Below are 23,701 nucleotides of genomic sequence, written 5' to 3'. Positions count from 1 at the left end.
TCTATCTCTCTGATTAAAACGAAGGTAAAGAATTGCCTCTGCATTTAGTAAAGGAGGCATGAATACACATCCTCTCATTGCTGGTATCTTTAACCAGTATGACTGAAGGAAAATCATGAAGGAAAAGAAAACTTAAGTAAAGCAGAAATCTTACTGAAGAGTTACACAGTGTGTGCTTTTTGCAGAGACAGTTTACTGATAACCCTGTGATATGAGATAAAATAAAAATGAAACATGCTACAAAACTGCATCAGAGTAGACTGATAATCAATAACAATATAAATTAAAATGTAACAGGCCTGTGATAGAGTTTACCATGTTGTTGATCTTACATTTTTATAGTCTAGATACAGATCTACTTATATGTTGGACACATTACAGATGGAAGCTTTTAGAAATCAACAAATACTGAACAAGGACAAACTGGCTAGACATCACTGAGTTAATTTTCCTCCATTTTTAGGCAATCAGGCAGTAGTTTGTTATTTCAGAATGGTTTAGAGATGAATGCTTTCTCTTTCACCACACACTATTGCGTATTTCTCAATACCGCTATGGAAAACATAAGACCCATAGAAAAAGAAATCTTGAAGTCACACCTATAATGTGATCCATGAGGAGAGCAGAAAAGATAAGGTCATTATCAAAATCTCAGTTCACCTGTATAAAATCCTCAGAACCACATACTTTGAGGACCTGACCCTGAAGTCTAATTCTATCTTGTGTCTAATATTTATTTTTTAACTGTTCCTCATTTTTTGTGAAACAGCCAAGGGTTTGGAACACTACACTTGCGTGAGTTCAGTGTCCAGTCATTTCCAACTTCAGATTGTTTTGACCCATTACATAAAATTAGGTCTGTAAAAGGTTTGCTTGGGTCTTCACTGCATTCAGATGTTCTCCTGCATCACTTTTACACAGTCTTAAAAGCTTCCTAAGTATTGCTAGCCGTTGAAATACACTATCATGGTTCTTACAATATTAATTTTCAAACCTGCCCACGCAAATTCTGTGGACACTGTTGCTGTTACTTTGGTAAATTCCAGATATGTTGAACAGTAAAGAAATGGATAAGTTATATAGTAAGTTTTGTTACGGACTTCATCAAAGCTGTACTGGGCTTGCAGAAAAGAGCAACAAACTTCATTATTCATCCCCTGATGTCCTAACATACAAACTCTAGCCATAGCTCTTATCAGAGCCCAGCCTACATGTGACTCTCTGGCCACAGCTTTAATTCCAATAAATCCACATGATTTAAAAAAAAATAAATAAATGTAAATAGATTTCTCCAAACCTCATTGTTATTTTTTTACATAAATAGAGACATTTGTTAAAAAACAACTAAATCTTAAATCATCACTACCTTCTGGTACCAGTCTTAATTGTAGCTCTTTTCAGGCCTTGGTAAACCTAAAGAAAGGTTAAACTGAAGCCTAGTTTAACCATTCTCACAAGTCCAAAAATCCTGAACCTTTTTCACCCTCTTTGTATTTTAGGTATGCAATGCTATCATAACACAGGATTCATACTAACTTCTTAGCCTTATGTATTCATAAATTGTAAAACAATTGATATTTAATTTTTCTTCTCCCTGCATCTGAAGCTAGGCATAATGCTAGAGACTATAAGTGGTATGTTTAAACCAGAGATCCTCAAACTTTTTAAACAGGGGGCCGGCGTGCAGATGAAGTGGCAGGCAGTCATCTGCGGCTGCTTGATTTCCCCCCCCAGCCCCCGGCAGGGGGGTTCTGTAAATACCGGGGGCTGGATTGAGGACCCTGGGGGGCCGTATCCAGCCCACGGGCCGTAGTTTGAGGACCCCTGGTTTAAACTGAACATTCTTCTCTGTCTTCTTCTTCAGTGCCATACATGCTATTTACTGGACTTCCTTCTGCATTTTTTACCAACGTTATTTACCTACTGCATCCAAGCAAGAGTGTATTGTAAACCTCTGCAGCCTTATTTCTACTGAATAACTAAGAAGGAGAATCCTGATCTCTGGATGAGAAAAAGAAAAGTAGTCTTCATTGCTGCACACTGCTTGGTGTCTGTTTTATCTGAGACACACCCTCCACATCTCCAACTTCTTCCTACTTTTTCCTGCTTCCTAAGAAGAACCCCACACTTAGGTTTGCCTTTTCTGTCTCTTAATGAACCTCCACATCATGTTTCTTGCCTCCTCTTATTCCTATGCTTTAATTTGGTCCAATTCCATACCTACAACCTGAAACACAGTTGCTAGATAACCAAGTTGGTTTTGTGAGGACTAAGTGCTAAGAACAAGGAGCTTCTGCCATCAAATTACTGAATGATGCTAACTGTCCACATATAACTTTCTAGATTATTAGTTTGTATAATTTTATGAAAAAGCTTATTTATGTGTTTGTCCTGGTTTCAGCTGGAATGGAGTAGTAGCTTCATCTTAGTAGCTGGTGCAGTGCTGGTTTTTGGCTCTGATGTGAGAACAATGTTGATAACACACTGATGGTTTTAGTTGTTGCTGGGTGATGTTTACACTAAATCAAGGAATTTTGGTTTCTCGGGTCCTGCCAGTGAGGGGGTGGAGGGGCATGGGAAACTGGGAGGGGACACAGACAGGACAGCTGACCTGAGCTAGCCAAAGGGATATTCCATACCATGGGACATCATACTTGGTATATAAACTTGAGGCGGGTTAGCTGGGGTCTGAGGATTGTTGCTTGGGGATTGGCTGGACATCAGTCAGTGGGTCGTAAGCAGTTGTACTGTGCACTTATTTTCCTTTCTCCTTTCCCTTTGAATTTCATCCTTTCCCCCATTTTTCCATTATAATTTTGTTGTTATTATTATTATTATTTCATTTTTATTTTGTTTAAATTATTAAATTGTACTTATCTCAACCCTCAAGTTTTACATTCCTTTCAGATTCTCCTCCCCAGCCCCCTGGGTGAGGGGGAGTAAGCAAGCAGCTGTGTGGTGCTTGGCTGCTGACTGGGGTTAAACCACGACAGTGATGCACAATATCTTACATTTGTGGAAGGCATCTTCTTCCATTTAGTCATCCTGGGTCTATTATTCTCTAAAATCAGTTTTCCACTGTCCTCAAAAGCACTACCAGGATCCATGCAAATTCAAAGAAATTTCTGCAATATTTATCTAAGTTTAATTTAATGCAACTTTAATAGTCTTAAGTTTAGATATGCTGCCTAGACTTGTCATGTTGTATCCACCCTGGCACAACAGAAGAAGACACTCCAACTATCTGACATCCTTAGTTTAGGATGCGATTAAGATGTTTCCGCTAATACAAGTATTCTAAACCATCACAGTTCAGGAAATGTTTCCACATTCTGTTTTGCTGCCTGAGATTCCAAGGAAAGTAATCTTTAGTTATCAATTGTAACAGCAGGTTGCATCTTCAAACTTTCCCATTAGGAAAAAGATACCTCTCTCTCTACTGAAAAGCAAATCTCTTCTCCAGGTCACAAATATAAAGAAGGAATACTTTTCAGGTATGTGGTCTAGTTCAGGATGAAGGATCTATGAACCATTTTCAACATGTGAATGATTGTACTTCAGAGAGATGTTAGAAGCCCCAGACCTGCAAACTGACTGACAATGAAAGTCAAAGGAAGCAGACCTTAGAATTCAGCATAAACACAACCTAAACCAAAGGTCTTTGTCACTAAGACTCTAGGTAAGAACTGCTCTGTTCATTAGAAAGGATACACTTGCAATTCATATAGGCTTTATTTTCCAATCTACCTTAAATACTTTCTGGTTTTACTACACTGATGTTGACAGATTTGGGGCTGTTTAGTTTGGAAGCACTGTACAAAACTGCTGTGGAATACTTTTTTAGAGTTTCCAAGAAAGTTTTCTCTCTCATTGACTTTCCAAAGCTTTTGAGGGTCACTTGAAAGAACAACAAATAAAAGTAGAGGTAGTGAATACTGACAGCCATGTCATGGGTTGAACCCTACTTAAAAGCACTATTCAGATAAGTGAGACCTTGCCTACATCTGCACAGCTCTAACTCATAAGAGTTAGATTACCAGTTACGTTCTGGTATGCACTGGGAAAACAAAAAAAGCACAGAAAATTGTTATGAAGATGTCTTACGCCAAAGCTCTGGACTATATCTGCTCTGTTCTAATGGTTTAGGATTGACGGGAAACAAAGTTCAGACGAATGGTTAACTTTGATTTAATTCTTGTAGCACATTTGAGGTGGAGAGCAGAAAGTGTTAATTACCCAGGCAGCAGCCACTAATTGGTTACAACTATGGAGAAATCAAAGAAATTGGCCTGGGGAAACCTGAGAAACAAGGCCATTGGTGGCTTATCCCAACCATCTAAGTTAGAAAGCAATAAACAGTGAAAAAGTAGCTCCTTGTGCAGTGCATCTTATGCATGGATTTCTGACACAATATAGAAGTGGAATTGTGTGTAGAGACTGGGCCACCAGCCAAGATCCAGACATGTCAAGTGGTCCATCTAAACTGGACCAGTGGCATGGGGGTAGGAATCTATGGTGTGGATATGAAGTGTGTGAGTGTTGTTGAATAGAAATTGCAGAGTATAAGCATATTTAGCATAAAAACCTTAGAATAAAAATTACTATCCATCTGCTTTTCACATCCTATCTAATAAGTAAATTTTATGCCTCACTATACCTGTTACACTTCGTAATGGAATTTTGTGTCAGTCAGTAGTGTGAGCAATGAGCAACACCTTTAAATTCCCCCATGACACCCTCATGACCAGAAACCAATATTCTTCATAAAAAGCAGAAATTTGAGCCCTAACACTGAATAAATAACCTTCAAAGTCACGAGTCAAAGCATACCACTGGACCTGTAACAATGTATTAACAAATGAAGTATGCAGTATAGATCTTAAAATTTCTGTTCACTGAAGATTATACTGTACTTCTGCTTAAGCTATTTCTGGATCTTTGCTGAAATTAGAAAAAAAATAAAAGAATATTTATGTTCCAACATAGGGGAACATTGGTAGGTAACACCTAAACATAATAGAACTTGAAGCAAATTGTTCAAATATTCAGCTAAACAGAGACAGAAAAAATAAGGTAAAGAAGAGGTAACATGAGAAAATATATTTCCAGTGTAATAAACAGAATAAATTCAGTGAGTTTCACAACTGATCTTCTCAAAGAGAACAACAGGTATGTTTAACATACTGGCAAAAAAATTCCGACCTCCTTACCCTGGCATTCTTCACACTTAAAAATAAAGAAGCTTTGACAAGCCTTCCTTGTCCTACATTTGCATGGCATTTTACTTATAGAAATTAAATTACACACTAGCTTGAAGCAAATTCATGCAGTTAATACATTTATCTTTAAAGGACCAGATGGCCAATTTAGTACTTAAAGTACAGTTTTAAAATTTAAATCTTAAATTAATTTCAGTCACAACTATTTGTGGCTTTATGCCTTATAAATATTATTTTAGATTTAAAATAAATGATATTTAAGTTCACTGTATATATTTGAAAACATATATTTGTTTTCAATTGTATTCTCCCCAAAATTGTATATTGTATTCGATCTTTCATGTTTCTTTCTTCTCTCCCTCTTGTAAATTTTTAGAGCATTTAAACACTATGCCCTGCAATCAATTTTTAGCAGCAGTTTTATTGCATTCAGATTGCATCATTATTTATTTGCTACAAGACAGTATGTCAGTCTTCCACCTTTCCATTTTCTTGATATTTTTTTCTTTTTTAGAAGAAGGAACAATGGAGAAGTGTTTTTCTCTCAGTATCATTATGTTTTTACCTTCTTTCTTATTAACCTGGTTGAAATTTGTTTACCCCAAGAATGTTTCCGAAAAAAAAGTATATATTTTATAAGCAGTTTTCAGTACATACAAGCAGACAAGCTTAACCATAATAACGGGTGTTATGTGAGAACTGGGTAAGTAATTTGACAGGAATAAGAGCTTATTTAAGCATTATGATTTTAAGGGAACACTGAACTTCACAGAATAAAAGCTCTTTAAAGTATACTATTAAGATCACAATCTTACTACGTAATTTTGCTTATTTTGTTTAATTACCTTCCAAGTTTTGACCTTGATTGTTTTCTTTGGGCTGCATTCCAGGAGACTCTGACTGAATCGAGTTTTCCTTGTTCTGGCAGCCAAATGAATGGACATGGAGAGGGAAGAGAATTCTGTTCCAAATGGATGTGCTTTTTCTCTAAGAGAAATATGAGGAGCTCAAAAGCATCCGAAACGCAGAACACAAAGCTATTTTTTTTTTGTTCTTTGCAAAGAAAAGGAAATAAATTAGAAATGCATTTTAAATAAATGTGTCTGCTTCTGTCTCTGCCTTAGTCCTTCAAAATACCCTGCTGCAGAGATCATACATGTCCTTTTTGAATCTCTAAGCAACTTCTTTTCCCTGAACTTTTAGTCAGTTTATCACAACCGCAGACCCTCAGGACAAGCAAGGGAACATGAAGTTCCTTCTGGATCTCATGGGTGCATCTGAGAGACCCCATTATTATCCAGAAGGACCTGCCCCTTAGCGTGACTGCTTGGCACTGCTTCTGCAGTATTCCTACTGTAGACATTTTTAGCAAAAGTCTCCAGAAGTGTGAAGAATTCAGGAAGTCTGTCTTTTAAAAAAACCTCCCCTATATAAAAGAAGACATACCAATTACTAAACAACAGGACATTAAATGTTTATAGATTGTAAACTGTGTAAAGGAAGCTAAATGGTACAAATGTGTGACCTCTTGCTAGCCTCCCAAGGGAAGACTACTAAAGGGATTATATTAGAGATCACACTAAAACAAGCTTGAAGAAATAAAATAGAAAACAGAAAACTTTTATTAAACTAATGTAATAAAACAAGTGCTTTGAAAGAATATATACATAAATTATTTCTTTGTAAGGCAAACAAAATGCAACACAGTCGTCCGAAATATCATTGATCCTGGATTCACTCTGTTGTTTTAGAGCAATTATATTTTCAGGGAAAAGACATTATTTATCCTTCTTTTTTGTGCAATATGTTTTCCTTATTCTGGCTATTAAAATGCTAATTGGTTTTGTTTGTTATTTTTGTAGTAAGGATTTTTGGTCTACTGAAGCAACATTTTATACCTGACATTCAGTCCTTGCTCCCTGAATTTCTCTCTGCATCAGATTCCAAATTAAGTTTCTTCCTAGAAACACTCCATGTTTTTATGAATGTCAAATATAGCTGCAACAACAGGGTTCCAATTTTAGAAAGTCACCATAAAATTCAGCTTTCTCATTTGTTCTCTTATGTTCCTAAATACATGCTATTAAAAATTTGGGTGTTCAGGTCTCCATATATTCTTATGAAATCAAATAACTGGGTACACAGTTCAATATAGTAGGAAGGGTAATACGTTAGTAAATGTCAGTACTTGGTAAGATTCATTGCGTTATACTGTTCACCATTTGCTCAGTAGCAATGTTTTCTTCTGTATTTGTTATGTGTGCAGACAGTGTAGGCAGAGTAAATGATCTGCAAAATATAGATTTTCTTTTGTCTTGATTGGTTGCAAGACTGGAAGATTCCTTAAAAAGAAACTTCCACTACTGTACTTGTCAAAGGTGTGTAAAAAATAAGAAAAAGTGGAGAGAAAAATAAAACCCTGAGGGACAAAGTGAAACTGAAAACAGATGTATGAGAAAATAAAATTATACTTTAAAGCATTACACATTAGATGAAAATAGAAAAAGAAAACACACAAGGACTGAAAGCTAGAAAATTGAGTGAAAGGCAAAAAAGTATTCTTTTTATTCAGACAGAAACATAAGGTGATGTATGGATCTATGTAAGGTTTATAGATGTAAAATCAGGCTTGAAGCTGAATCACTGCAGCCATTTCTCTGAACATGTACGCAACTGTGAAGTTTGGTGTGATTCTGGGCAGGTCTAAAGGCAGAAAAGTGCATTTGCCTGAAGAACTAGTGAACGCAAGTCCAGTAGTCCAACTAAAATAAAAGGTTTTAAATGTGCAGGTTTTCTGCCCAAAAATAAAATTGCAGTCTTTCTGTCTGCAAATTCTCTTGGAATGTTCTGAAAAGATTCAGCTGGAGAAATACATGAGTAGCTTATAAACAAAAAGCCAACAGAAGGTCTGTTAGAGATTACAGATTCTTATCTAATAGCTAAGAGGCTCCTATTATATCTGAGATATTCTCTACAGCCCTTGTGAACCTGGAAATCCCACTTTGCACTTCCAAGGAGATCAATACTCATCATCAGTAAGTACCATAATATAGAAAATTAAATTGTGGAAACTTCTATTTCTTGAATTAATGTTAGTTTAGGATTACTGTCATTATAAACTGAACATACACATCCTAGCTACTAAACAGAAAGATTTTACAATCTGCATTAACAATTATTTTTATATTCTAGATGTAGATGTGATTTCTGTCTACATGTATTTTGGCTGTGAATAATAGATGAGGGTCATGCACATAACCCCTTTTTTCAACTTTCAACATTATCACAATGATACTCTTTAAGGAGAGAAATAACTGCTTTCAGAATGAGTACAGGAATCCAGTTTGAATTACTGCTGGATACAGAATAAAACACAGATTATTATCTCTTCCTATCATCTCTGTGGAGGAGTTCAGCTTAGGAAACATTTATTCTTCTAGAAAAGACAGCTGACCAGAGTGGTATTTCATTTCTCTCCTGTGTGAGAGATCCTGACACCCATCTCAAGCTGGATTACAGATTCAGCAGAAACAGGGAATATTTGCCCTTGCTGCAGTGAGATCTTTTGTTTTAATTCTGAACTCAACAAGGTTTTGAAGCTGTTGCTTTTCACAGGGCAGAATTTCACCTGATTATGTGTCCCTTGCCTTCTTTCATTCTGAATTTGGTAGGAGCCAGAAGACACTGCCTTAAAGGAAGGTAAAAGTCTAGTTTGTATCTGGTGGATGAGCCTCCTCATGTGGAAACCAAACCATGAAGGCAGGATGCCACTAGACATTAAATGCTAAGTGATCTTGCCTCTGTATAAAATACAGAACTATAAATATAAGTAGCATATCTGTGTTTCAAGCACAAGCTGTAGCTCTGTAGCTAGGATATTATTCTAAGAGATATGGACTGACACTTCTTTAAACAAACAAATTTCACCTAGATTTCTTGCATTCTCCTTGACTGTTATAACCATTGTACAATAGATGTAAGCAAACACCAGCATTTTTTTAAATACAATTCAGCTACTGACATAGTTTTGTAAGTATTATTTTTATATCTTTATTTGTTTGGTTTTTTTCCTTTGCATTTCCTACTAGCCCTAGGAAATTAAATATGTAATTTAGGTCAGGTCAGTTCTATAAGAAACGGTCTTCTCTATTAAAAACAAAACCAAAAACCCCCCAAAAAAACCAAGTAAAAAACCACATTGGGTAAGGAAGGAAAAAATACGAATCTTTAATAAGTATTTTACCTTGTGTCTGGCATTTGGAACAAAGCATAAGTCTTTATCAAAGGTCCAAAAAAAAATATTTGGACTAGGCACTGTAGGAAGAAATATTGTCATACATTATCAAGTAGAAAAACACAAAGAAAAATCAACCAAAGACAGGCATTCAAGGTGGAAAATAAGAGTACAATAAATTAAAGTTGGTGACAATAAGCAGGTTCTTATAATAGTAACGCCATATCAATCTACATATAAAATTTTTTTCAAGGACTGCCACAAAATTAGAATTTCAGTTCCAGGATGAAAACAAAGTGTACACTCATTTTCATTCTCAAAAATAACAAAAAATGAATCCTTATTAACTCCTTTGGTGGGGAAAGAAGAAAGAAAGAAGTATGGACACACTGTTTCTCCATAGGAGGTATAGCTTCATTGTCAGGGATGATACCTTAATATTTGAACCAAAACTCAGTTCTCTGCTTGATACTGTTGTGGTTTAACCCTAGTAGTCAGCTAAGCACCACACAGCTGCTCGGTCACTCTGCCAAAATGAGATATGGGAAAGAATCAGAAGGGTGAAAGTGTTATCTCAACTCACAGGTTGAGATAAAGACAATTTAATCTGTAAAGCACTAGCTCTATGCACAATCAAGCAAAAGAAGGGATTAATTCACTGTGTCCCATCAGCGGGCAGATATGTAGCCAGGAAAGCAGGGCTTCATCACGCATAACAGTTACTTGGGAAGACAGACACCATGACACCAACATATCCTGCCCCCTTCATCCTTCTTTCCCCAGCTTTTATTGCGGAGCATGTCAAATGGTATGGAATGTCCCTTTGGTCAGTTTGGGTCAGATATCCCAGCTGTGTCCTCTCCCAGCTTCTTGGCCCACCAGTTCTCTTACTGGTGGGCCAGTGTGAGAAGTAGGAAAGGCCTTGACCCTGTGCAAACACCCTTCAGCAATACCTGAAACATTTGTGTGCTATCAATACTGTTTCCATCGCAAATCCAAAACATAGTACCACACAAGCTACTTTGAAGAGAAGTAAGTCTGTCCCAGCCAAAACCAATAAAGATATAAGATCAGGCTTGTTACACATTTACTGGGTTTATTGTTTTCAGGAAGATCCTCTCTCTAATATAAATCAGAACTTTCATTTTGGGCCTGAGAAAATGTTAATTAGACTGATAAATATCTATTGAACAATTTTGGAGTTCAGAATCAGTGTTTCTTGAAAAGAGGATGTAAGGAAGAAGAAAAACCATGGCAACCGAGGAAAGATGTTCTGTCTACAATGTGATGTCCATATTGGTGTTTTTTACTGTGTATTTTTATCAGGGTTTTGAATAAATATATTTCTTGGTTTTAAAATATGACTCTAAAGAAAGTTGAAAAACAGCTGAGAGCACTTTAGAACTTCATTCCTGACTGCTTATTTTTCATTCATGTCAGATATTTGTACAGTTCAAAATCAGTTATAGAAACAAGGTTGGTTGGAATACCCCAGAACTATCAACAGCTTTTGACAACCTGTTTAAGGGCTGTGACTTTGTAGCAGGAGAATAAATTAATTTATAAAATAAAAGTATATCCTTATGTATAGATTTAGTAGTATATGAAGCATTATTCTGATTTCTTTAATTTTCAGCTCCAAGATTCATCCTTTAAAGTCAATATAATATCAGCATAATTGAGAGAAATGTAGACGAACTGGTCAATAATAATTTTGCAGTTTGAGATTGAAAGAAACCTAATTCAACATAGAAAAAATATACAGAAATCTGTTCTGAGCCAAAACATTCCTTTGCTGAGTTTCATTTGCATATAGACTACATAAAACATAAACTGCTACTGCAAAAAGAACAACATATAAATGAAGACACAGTCAAAAGTTTGCAAACAGTGAATAGGATAAAATATGGTAATATAAAATGTGTGCAAACAACTTCAAATTATATAAAAATTCTTATAAATTATAATTTGTTTGTGGTTATTTTATGAAGAAAGAAAGGGTTATGTTACCGATTAATCACAACCTTTGTAATTTGTCTCTACATTTTAATGAGAGTTTTAATGCTTTTCCATTCAAAGTAAAAGAAAAATGCTGTAGGCATCAATAGGAGTAAGAATAGGCTTTTAGTCAGCTGCGTTGCAAAGAGTATCTGCAAACCTAGAAGGTAGAATCTTTATTTAATAATAAGTAACCATTGTCCAAAACTTGTGAAGATTTGCTGGTAAGGCAGAACTCACAAACATGTAATGAATTGTCTCCCCCACCCCACACATGAACTCAAGTTTCCACATACAGGAGCTACAGAATCACTTGAGAGACTAACAATGTGCAACCCCTGTCCCCACTGTAATTTCTGCTTCACAAGGTACTTGGTCTTCTTCAGGAGTCCTTACTTTGGTATATTTCTTTTCAGCTGACCTTGGACCACTCTTGAGGTTTAGTAATGTGTTAAATAATTATGCCCAAGAAAGAACAGGCACAGTCAAAGGGAAACATTTAATTTCCTCTTCCTACTTTTCAGAAACAAATCAATGAGCATGCATAAAGAAAGTCCAAGGAAAAAACATGAAACTCAAAACTCAGTCAAATTTTAAAAAGTGAAGGATAGTACCTCATTTTCCTTAACACTACTGGATTCCTTTAGTGATGACAAAATCCATGCTCTGAGATAAAAAGCACATCTATCTTCTTTTGGTTTAATGGAATCCGAAAGTGGAAAGTGTTCTCAGCAATGGGAAGGAAAATATCAGAAACAAACAAACAAAAAAAAACTGAGAAAGAATAAGTGGAGAACATATTTAAAATCACAATAACAACCTAACACAGGTTACAAGATGTCATTCATTTATACCACATCTCAGGCTCATAAATGTGAATATAATGACACCAATCATTTGTTAATGCTAACAGTAACCCTTTTAAAAGTTTATACCTAAATTCAGCTGCTGCATATCTAAAAGGAAAAGTTGGCTTCCACTTAGAAAACGTAGAATAGATTTCAGATTTGACTGTATATAAATTATTTAAAAATTTTATTTCTGTGTATAAGTATTCACAGGAGAATCCCATAATTGCTGCCAGGCTTTTCCAAACCCAAGGAAGAGCAGATCTGGCTCAGCATAGCCTGAAGGCTGGAAACCACTGCTCTAGGCAAAAGACATGATGGATGCTCATCTATTAGTTTAGCCTGTGTGCATGCATTCAGCAGGCTATGCCATTTTTAGCTGGCAGAAAAATAAAACATAAAAATTCCACAGACTTTATTTTTAGTCTAATACTTGAGGGTTGGTTTCTAGGTTTAAAATTATTCAAAATAGTTCTTGTTTGTCAAAGAGGAAAAAATTGGGCTAGATATGTATAAATTTACCTCATCTGAATTCCAGTTAGCAGCAGATATAGATTTATTAACATAAAGAAATAAACTATTCTAAAAACTTCATAGTAAAATTACTAATACCTTTCATTTCTAGTCACCCGAATTTGACTTTGTAAATTAGTTTGCCATTAGTTTTATAATTATAAAACTAAGTTATACAGAAATTTTGGAGTTAATTCCTTGGGTGAAAGCTCAGTGAAAGCTACTATTTAAAGACAATAAGTCAAAGCACTCAGGGAGAAGATGAAGTAAAAATCTATCCATTTAATTTTTGTATGGACATAGGTGTCCTTGCTGCAAATGCTTAGGAAAGCTTTCAGTAAAATCTGTGAATTTGTGTTAACATTCACAAGTCAGTAAGGCAGCTCATGCACCTAGCTATGTTTTCAAATTTACGTGCAAACATAAGTGTGTGGAGGAAGGTGGAATGACATTGGAAGAGAAATGGAATTTGTATGACTGAGACCATTTTCCTTGGACAAAAAGCTAGGAGTTAAGGAAAACTGCAGAAGAAAGTTGTTTATTGGGGGTTTTTTTGTTTGTTTTGGGTTGTGGGTTTGGGGTTTTTTTCTCACTCTGGTTTTGATTTGTTTTGTGAGGTTTTTTTCTCTCTCTCTCTTTCCCCCACACCCCGCCCCCCCCCCCCCACCCCACCCCGCACCCCCCATATCAGCTAATTTCAAATTAAGTTGTAGCTCAGTTTCACCTGGTAGGTTAACTTTAGTGGAAACAGTAAATCTGTCCCATCTTTGACAGAAATAGAAGGTATTGGCTAACCTCAATATGAAACACATCTCTTTTCACAATACGAAAAAAAAAAAAAAGTATCCGGTCACAATTGGCACAATTTTAGAAATAGCTGCTGTTAAGAATTAGTGATAACAGCCCTAGATTACCCATACATTTATCAAACACTCTTGTAAGACACCTTATAATCATGTAACAATATTAATTTTAATCTGAATATCTTATTGAGTTTGTGTGCTTGTCCTTTGTATAAAGAATGAATTCCAGGGGAAAAAAAGTTATTTCATTTAAAGTGAAAGGTGATCACTCTGTCTTATTTCTTACTAAACATTACCAGATTATGTATCTTTTTTTTCTTAATTAGAACTTTTATCTGATAATATGTACAAAAATTATGGATATTAAACTGTCCTATATTCCCAAGATTACTGAGGCAGTGCTTGGTTCCTGTAATGTAGAAAGAATGTATTGCTTTTATTTGTGTTCCATTCATCCTGTGGAAAAAGAGAAATCTTTTTTAGAAGCTTTATCTGATTTTTTAAGTAAAAGGAATAAATTTACACATATTTGTTCTTTACCATAACACAGCACTTCTTCAAATGAAACTAGTCTGATTTTATAAGAAAAATCTTTGCAGAAGTTAGACATTTTATCTCCTTTTTACTGATATGTACAATAAGCCTCTCAGAAGTTTAATTATTTCTGCCATGAACCTCTTTACTGACTAATATTTTCTTTCTTATTTCAGTATCTTGTATTTTATTATCACAATGTTAGTACAGTTAATTCTTTACTCATCTACCAGTGAAAAGCCTTTTCTGTTAATAAGATTTTATAACTTTTAGCCTAATGCGTTCCTGAAAGAAAGGTAATTTTAAGCCTACAGGGTGACCTTTCATTTTTTACCAGAAAGACTTCATTCTGTTCATTATATTTAATTTACCTTAAAAAGAAAAAAAAAAAAAAAAAATCTTAAAATCCCTAAACATCAGCATTTTGCTGACACATTCAATTCCTAACCAAACCTCTTGCATTTAGAAGCAATGAAATGATAAATGATATACTAAAACTACAAATGCAGAACTCACTAGCATGATTTTTTTCTATAAGATGTGAAAAATCTTTCACTCATACTTTTTACATTGAATCAAAAACCTACTTAAAACTGACAGTTGAAGAAACTTGAAATAGCTCTGTAGCTGCTTCTTACACATAGGCTTTGCAAATGTCCTGTGGACATACTTCGTAGGTCTATACATTGTGTGCTTTCATATCTTCTGTGCATGACCTTTTGAAAAGCAATGAAGTGCAGTGTAAAATGGTAAGATCTCTGAGCCACTCAATAGAGTAAGATCTCATGAATTTCTTCCTGCACATACATGTACTCAATCTGAAATTTTGCTGAAGACCATACATGACTTTTATCTGCACCTTATAATTAAATAAATAAATAAGGTAATATTTAATGATTTAGTGGATATTTTCAAACAACATTTCTGGTCATACAATCTTCTCTACTGTAAACTGATGTTTTATAGTAACTTTTTTCCTTGTAAACTTGGTTATTCTCAGTATTGTGTGTGGAAATGCAGTTTCAGTCTAGTTTATGTATACATTCTGCATAACGAGTAGTCAACATTAGCCTGGTGGAAACCTTGAGACTGGTAAGGAGGATAGTGATGCTCTTGCTGTACCATGACCTAGTTATGTAGGTGAACAGCATCAGGAATGTTGATATCTGTACAATTTAAAGAAGGTTCTACATTTGAGTCTTCCCAGGCTAAGCAGCACCTCAGTGAAGTTTTTGATTATCAACTTTTAAATGTAGTCTCCAAAACTTTTTTTATTCCAAGACATCAAGTAAGGTCTTTAATGAAAAAAAAAAACAAAACCAAAAAACCACATAATTCCTGCCTGACACTTAGGTCACAGAGGTTTGGGGTTTTTTTTTCACTGTGTGATAAAATTACTAACCTTAGGTTCGTGGGATAGTTCAGTTTACCAGGGACATCAGGAGCTCAGCTCTCAGGTCAGACCATGTTACTCAGATCTTGATCCAGTTGGTTCTTAAAAACACCTAGGATGGAGACTTGACAACATCTCTGGGCAGCCTGTTTCACTGCTTGACTGTCCTCTCACAGAAGAAGTTTCTTTCATTTCAGTTTATGCCTATTGTACCTCGTCCTCCCACCACCGAGCACTGTGAACAGCCTGGCTCCACTGTCTTGATGACAACACCATCACACAGGGAATCAAAGCCATCACTTCTCTGGTCTGATCAATCACAGCTCATTCAACTTCTCCTCACAGGGCAAGTGCTCCAGCTCCTGACCACATGGCTGACTCCCTGCTGAACCCGTTCCAATTAAGCAATGCCTTTGATTAACTGGGAGGGCCAAAATTTGTTAGTGGGTTCTAGATACAGTCTCACGAGTGCTGAAGAGAGGGGTATAATCACTCTTGTTTGACTTCTTGGCCATTCTTCTGTTAGCACAACTCAGGAGGCTCTTGGCTTTCTGTACTGCCTGGGCACACTGCTGGCTCATGCCCATCTTTCTGTCTACCAGCACATCCAAGTCTTTTTCAACAGAGCTGCTCCCCTTCTAGATAGGTCCCGGCCTCTCTTATTCCACGGGAGCTCTTTCTTCCCAAGTGCAGTACTTGTCATTTGTCCTTGTGGAATTTCATTGGCAAAGATAACTAAATTTGTCTTAGATTATGTATTGGTCTTTCAGTTCACAGTCTTTTGTGGATCTGCCTAGGAGACTGCTAATATGCACAAGATTCAGACAGGAAAACAGTGCCAATATCTCTGAGCTGTGACTGCAGCACTACATTTAAGTAAAGGAGTCCTGATGAGGGGAAATCCTTATCAGTTTGGGAACATGGCTTTTGGGAAGGAATTACAGAACTTCTGGACCCAAACTAGTAACTGTGCTCTTTAGAACACACACTTGTTCTCCATTTCAGCTTTATGATGCTTCATTACAGAGAAGATTTACTAACTCAATAGGGTCATACCGAAATCAAGAAAATGATTCCTAGTCAATTATTAAAGAAATGGAAGCAGACAAATGAAATTGATTTTAAATATTTTATGGCATCAGGCAACATCATGAACCTGTAGTCGCATTTTCTAGAATTATTTGTTAAAAAATAGAAATTTCTTATTCAGATCATAAAGATTGCAATTAATTTGTAAAGCCATTTTGGTTGAGTAGCAGCATTTTTCTTCCTTAAATCAGACTTGTATTTCCTGCAGTTTGTGTTTTGTGGTAAAATTTACTACTAAATTTGGCTTTAGGCCAGAAAGAACAGCAATTCTGATCTATAGCAATAACTTCCTATTATGTTCTTGTGAATTACCAACTCAGATGGCTAACTAGAGTCCTTTATTTCCTTCCCCAGTTTCAGGGGGCTTTTCAGGATTACTCTTTTTTTCTTAAGTTTACTCAGCTGCATGCTGATATTTACTTTTCACTTAATTACCTGTTATCAGAGTTGTCCTGCATATATATGTAATATATAAATACGTATATATGTAATACAGAATGTAGAGGTATGTATTTATCTCCGTATATAATTAAATCTGCATTTAAGTCAAAAGGAAATGATAGAAAAATGCAATAAACCTCCTGTAAAACTACATGTGGCATAATCTACAAGTTTTATTTTTAAAACTTTATCTTTAAAATTTAATGACTCATCTTAGTATCTATGGATACCAGTAATATCCCATAGAAGTAGTTTAGGTATTTTTATTGACATGATTTTGTTACAATGGCAGTATCCTCTAAAATAATAAAAGGGAAGTCTCTGATTCAGTGAACTCAGCCTTCACAGAAATTTTATAATAGTGTCACTATGTCAGTTAACTAATAATTTTTTATTTAAGAAACCACCTATTAAAACATATTATATCAAAATACATGTGTCCAAAAGTTTTACTGAAAGCTTTTTACTTTTAGACCATAGTTAAACTGTAGGAAAGAACAATAATCTGAACTTTACAGCAGTATATATCAAAGGTGACAAAACCAAGCATAATTTCTGTAGGATATCTACACTGTTTTTCTTGCCATTTCTCTTTATCATAACTGCTCTAACTACACCTGAACTGACCACAAGGAATGTAGTATATCTGAACATAGCTACATATATAGCTGATACTATTTAAATTTACTGTATTATCTGTACCTGAATTACAAATTCAGTGTTCCCCTGTACTTCCATAATAGTATATTACTATTTATACTATGCAGTAGGGTTGGTTGGTTGCTCAGTATTACTCTGTTTGAATATACGGCAGTATTTCTTAGTTCATATGATTTTTTTAATTCCACTTACTTTTTTAAAATTAATTTTTACTTCTTCTTAAATAATGCTTTCAGATATGGCTCTGATTCAAATACACTAAAGTAAGATTCCACAGATTTCAAGAGTTTTTGGACCAGATTTCATCTGAAAATTAATCAAAATGTTATTTCCAAAAGATAAAGATTTCTAGTCCAATTTGAGGGCACTACTGAAATATCCTGTAAACAACTCAAAATTCTATTAATTTTCTGTGTTTGATGTTGTCTTCCCCTACTTCAGGCAGATAAAAGAGAACTAGTACAGATAACTTGAACTTCTGTTTGTGATATTTTTGACAGCTACCACAAGTTATTGAAAATGCCACCTCAAAGAGATTGTAATGCTGTAAGTAGACTTTCTCATTTACAGGAGTTACTTTCAAAATGTTAAATAAAAAAGGTAATTTACTCTGATATTTACTGTAGGTGTACTCTTACCTGATGCTGCTGCAGGTTTTCATGTGCCCTTTTCAACCCATTAACAGGGATTTTAAGTAATATAAGTAGTAATAAAACCCATGAAAATAAATGCATGTATATATACATACGCACGTAGAAGCATACATATGTGTACACATACATTCACACATCTGAAAAGAAACAATGGGCTTTTCTTGGAGCATTTTTTTTTTCCTGGACTTAAAATGGAATATAAGGTTTCTCTTATTAAATAATATATTTCCAAAGAAAAGAAAACACAATAATTTCATTATAATATCAACATCATATCTGATAATGATAAATTAAAATAAACCTGCATAGACATGCAGAACTTGTTTTATAGTTATTCTATATTTTATAGTAGTGCTGCTTGTTATTGGTTACTGATATACTTCTTTACTTTTTCCCTTAAGTACAGTACAACATGGTCAGATACACCTTAAGTGAAAGTGAAATAATTTCTATTTAATATAAAGTAAAATAAAATAAAATTAACTGAAATAAAGCTAATAATATTATACCATAACAATGTAATATATGTGAAATACTATGATATGATATAATATGATATAATAAATATAATTAATATAACATGATGTGATATAATATAATATAATGTGATTTTGTATGATATGATATAATATAATGTTTATAATATAATATGATATAATATAATGTAATATGATATAATGTAATATGATATAATGTAATATAATGTAATACGTAATAAATGTATTTTCAAGACTTTGTGGAAACATGTTTTGCAGGTCTGCACAAGAAAACATTTGTTTTGAACTATTGCACCTTTCCATAAAACAAAAGAATTAAATGTCAGTTTCCATTATCGAGAACAAGATTTAAATCAGTGTTCAAGGAGTAAAGAGTGGGAACTGAGCAATGAAATGCACTGCTTTTACCTATAATAGATTGTCACTAATTGTCATATCTCTTCTTGACTCTAGATTTTGATGAAGCTCCTCAGATATGGTTTTAGGATCATTAATATTAAACCTATACATGAATGGATAATACACTGATACGAATTTGATGTACTTGTAGTCACATAACTGCATTTCTATTGCATTACAGCATCTGGAAGTTAAAGAAGTTTTACACCAGCTGCAAAAAGACAGAAAATACAAGGTAGAATGTTAGGAGGAGTATGGTGTACTGGTAACAGCTGATTCAACATCAAACCTTCCTGTTATCACATCACACATTGAACAAGTTTGAACTGGCAAGGGTTAGTTGATACTGAATTAGTGTTCTGTGTAACCGAGCACTGGGATCCCAGTGTCAGATTTTCACTGTCATCAATCCACAGCCTAGTGGAATAAATTTAACATATTCCCCCACACATCCACCCGCACACCCCAACAAGAAAGCTGAGCTGGTATTCTGTTCCACACACAGCCTCTGCATTAGTCCTTTTTCCATCTGCTACAGAATGCCTTCTGTATATGCAAAACCTTCACAGATAATTAAATCATATTTTCAGTCATTGCAATTTAACACATGATTTCAACCACACACCTTGTGTAACTGTTTTAACAGCACACTTCACATATTTCAACTTACACTTCTAGTAACCTTTCCAAAGAGTCTAAAATTTTTGGCATTTAAAACACCATAAATCTGTACCTCTTAATTCTTTCACCAGATGAGGAAGTTAATGAATTGTGTGCAATGCTTATTCATTTTAATTATATTTAGGAAACTTTTATTGTAATAATGACAATTGCTGACCTATGTTTTAAACTATTTATTCAGTATAATTTTTCAAAATTCAGCTGATTACTCTTGCCTATTTCTCTAGACAAGATTATTATTTTTTTTTAATTTGTAACTGTGATAAGTATCTGGTCTTGCTGATCTTGTTTCCTTACTTTAATTAATTTCTTTCTGACTTCTGTAGGTACTATATTCACCAGCTACAAAGGATGGGAAAGGACCATACACAGAAAATTTGTAAATCTAGGCAACAAGCTTCTTTTTATAGGCTTGTGACAACACAATTTGAATACAGAAAACCTGATCTTATTGGAAAAAGTTAGTCTTTTCTTTTGATCTTAATCAGGATAAAAGAATACATCTAAAAATACAGACCTTTATTTTTTTTTCCTGAGTTGCTGTGATTGCCTAATGTTATTGACTTTTGTTTTCAAATAAATAACTTGCCACAAGAAAAGTGGAAGAAACAATAAAACAGGTCTTTTCCTAGTCTCAACTCCCCTTGTTTTCACCACACATTGTACTCAGTCCCACCTTGGTGAGGTGAGGTGGTGGTGCAGGAGGTTAAAGTCAGAACATAGAGGTTTCCTTCTACTCCTCACTTCTTGTTTTCCTCTGCTGCTCCTTATTTCTTACTGCTCCTCTGCTCCAGTGTAGACTACCCATGGGCTGCAGTCCCTCAGAGACACCCCTGCTCCAGCATGCAGGAATGGCACAAAGTGGCTCATGGTCTCTTCCCGTACAGAGCACCCTGCAGCCCTCAATACTGAAGGCTTACAACATTGTAAGCTATTTTCAACTGGTTAATAACCTCGTGCAATCTAATTACATCATTCTTTTGGGAGGAAAAGAAAAGCACAGGTTAGTTCTTTATTGTATTCTGGAACACTGATGCTTTGAAAATATAATTAACAAAACTTCTCAAGCAAAACCTATTTGGTGGGTTGAATTGAAATATGTTTATATCATCTGTTTTTCTACATAAAATTCTTATTTTATAATAACATACATTTTTCCTTCACACTACAGGTTACTGAAATCCTTGGAAAGCATTTTTATGTCTATCACCCTCAAAGAACTGGAGAAAAAGAATGCATAATTTATATGTGTAAGAACGCACCTGTTCTCACAATCCTCTGTTTAATATAAGAGAAGACAAAATTATTTCTATATTCTTTGGGGTATATAAATACTTTGAAGAGAACCGTGCAGAAGCAGGCATGTTTTTTACTTAAGGCTGCAAGACTCTTAAAACCACACACAGAATTTGGTTAGACTAATTGAGGCAGACTTGCAGCACTGGATTAAAATCAAAGGCTTTAAACCGTTGCTGCCCCTGAGGGCCCTCCATGCCCTCCTGAGCAGTGTTTCCTCCCTGGAGGCAAGGATGTCTGATTTGCTTGTGAATAAGTAGTACCACTATGGCCTTCATCCTTTATCTTATGTTAAACTGACTCCAGTTTTGTTTAACTTCTGTATAATAGACTGGAAACTGAGGTGATGCTGGAGATGATTTTTGAGTGGGTCATGTGTACCTACCTCGGGGACAACTGTGCTTATCAGTGGGATGAGAAAGATGAGTAGGGGTGGTAGGAGCTGCAGCTGATTGTTTTACATCTGCTACTTCATGTTAAGAGCCCTAAGAGGAGGAATATCTTCTTTGATTACTTCCCTTCCCTTCATATTTCATCCATGTTCTTAATTTCTCTATTTACCACACAGTTATTGCTGTTATGTAACCTGGAGTAGATCTTTGTAATTGGAACATTTGTTTGGTTTGTGAGGTATTTAACACTTTCTGGCTCAAAACAAAAAATAATTGAAATGTAATGTAATAAGAAATTAATACAATATCTGTAGTGGCAGACCTGATTCTAAGTCATGATGTTAACAATGAAAATTTCTGAAAAGAAGCCTGAAGTATAATTCAGTAAATTGTTGTGAACAAACTAGGGATTTAAGTAGTGAGAAAAGTTAACAAATACACATGTGAATTTTGTATAATGGCTAGTACAATTTATGACACCAGCCCCCCTCAAATGCATTTTGTACTTACATCACCATTATGCAAGTTTAGCAGGTCACCATACACAGGACACTGCACTTGGTTGCCTGCATTCCATATAGTATTAGTAACATTTCCAACATAGAACTTCTCTTTATAAAGCATGAACAGGCAGAATAGAATCTACCTGATTCTCAAAAGACAGTACAGTCTGCGTTTCTATAATGCTGTGTAATTCCTACTCAGAGCCACTCCTGAACAGTAAGGGTGATTTAATTATCTAAACAGTAATTAGGAAATTAAATGGAGTTGAAAGCTTACATTCCTTTGAGGCTCGGGACTTGGCAAATACGGAAAAAAGTCAAATGCTTCTCTCCCTGATCACATCTGAAGGGGTATGCAGTAGTGTAAAACTTCAGAAGAAAAGCTTTTTTTCCGCTCAAGATAATTAAGGGTGCATATTTCACTTCTGCTGAGATGAAAAAAAAAAAACAAACCAAAAACCAAAACATATTAAGTTTCATCTAGATGTAGGTAAACTTGAAGACAGAAGCTAGTAAAAGGGATTTCAACTTTTATAATCATAATTAAACACCAAAATGTAGTTCACAAATAACCTAAACTCCGGCTCCATTAAAACCAGTTACTTATCAGTGTACTGTACGTTGTATCATCTAAACTTGAATTCTGTTTATTTGCAGAACAGGAAGTAAGGAACAATTATATTTAGGAAGAACCCTAAATAGTTAGAACCAAAGACTGTGAGACAGCCAGATTCACAATTACTGTATCTTTCACAGAATTTTGAAGATAACAAACAGAAAAACCTTTAATTTATATGGAATGCATTGTTTGCAATATATGGAAACAGAAATGTGATTTTGAAATTTTGTGAACCCACAAATAATTTAAGTAAATAAGGTTATTATTTGTAGCATTCATAGAATATTTTAGCAACTATTAATGAAGATTATTGAACTACTTATGAAATAGTGTTTATTTACCAGCTAATAATTTAAATATTATTTTTATAATACAAACATATATCAATAACTTAAAGCTTTTTTCATAGGCTTGCTAATGGAGTGTATAACTAAATCTACTGTTTGTATGTGTGTTGCAGCTCAATTGTACTGTTAAAGAAATTATCTATGTTCTGTGTGATGCCTTTTGAGAAAGAACATCTCTTTCCATTGCCAAAATTTTTACATGTTGAGATAATGATGATCACAGTATTTTATCTAAACTTAATGTATTCTAATTAATGAAAGCAAAATGAGCCTTTTGGTACATCCCCTCCACCAATGACTGTTCAAAGGCCTCCTTCATCTTTAGGACAAGTCAGTGTTTTTGAAGGCTGAGTGGGAGACACTGAAGCTAAAACCAGGGAATGTTAAGTGCTTTTCACAGTGCACAAGAACAAGAATCACAATAGATCTTCATAGGTTGTCTTTAGCAGAAACCAATGGAATATATATATACACGCACAGAACATATATAATAACTCCACTTCATCGAAACTATTTTGAATTGTCATGAGCTAAACAAAAAGGCTCTGATTAATTCCAAGAGATCAATGCCATAGTTTAGGA

General features: G+C 34.8%; 1 long non-coding RNA gene across 3 annotated transcripts; it reads left to right on the top strand.

Moving 5' to 3' along the window:
* The first annotated feature begins 8,178 nt into the window (after window positions 1-8,178).
* On the top strand, window positions 8,179-22,867 carry LOC119149561. Of its 3 annotated transcripts, XR_005104763.1 has the most exons (5): window positions 8,179-8,254; window positions 18,233-18,278; window positions 19,463-19,516; window positions 20,289-20,965; window positions 21,134-22,867. It is a non-coding gene; the product is annotated as an uncharacterized LOC119149561 (long non-coding RNA). The 3 variants fall into 3 exon arrangements; XR_005104760.1 differs by having other exon boundaries at window positions 20,289-22,867; XR_005104761.1 differs by having other exon boundaries at window positions 19,463-19,616; window positions 20,289-22,867.
* The last annotated feature ends 834 nt before the right edge of the window (window positions 22,868-23,701 follow it).

The sequence above is a fragment of the Falco rusticolus genome, chromosome 1 (genome assembly GCF_015220075.1).
Source record: "Falco rusticolus isolate bFalRus1 chromosome 1, bFalRus1.pri, whole genome shotgun sequence".
In the NCBI taxonomy this organism is placed as follows: domain Eukaryota; kingdom Metazoa; phylum Chordata; class Aves; order Falconiformes; family Falconidae; genus Falco; species Falco rusticolus.
The sequence above is the reverse complement of the archived record's forward strand: the minus strand, read 5'-3'. Positions and strand labels throughout refer to the sequence as shown.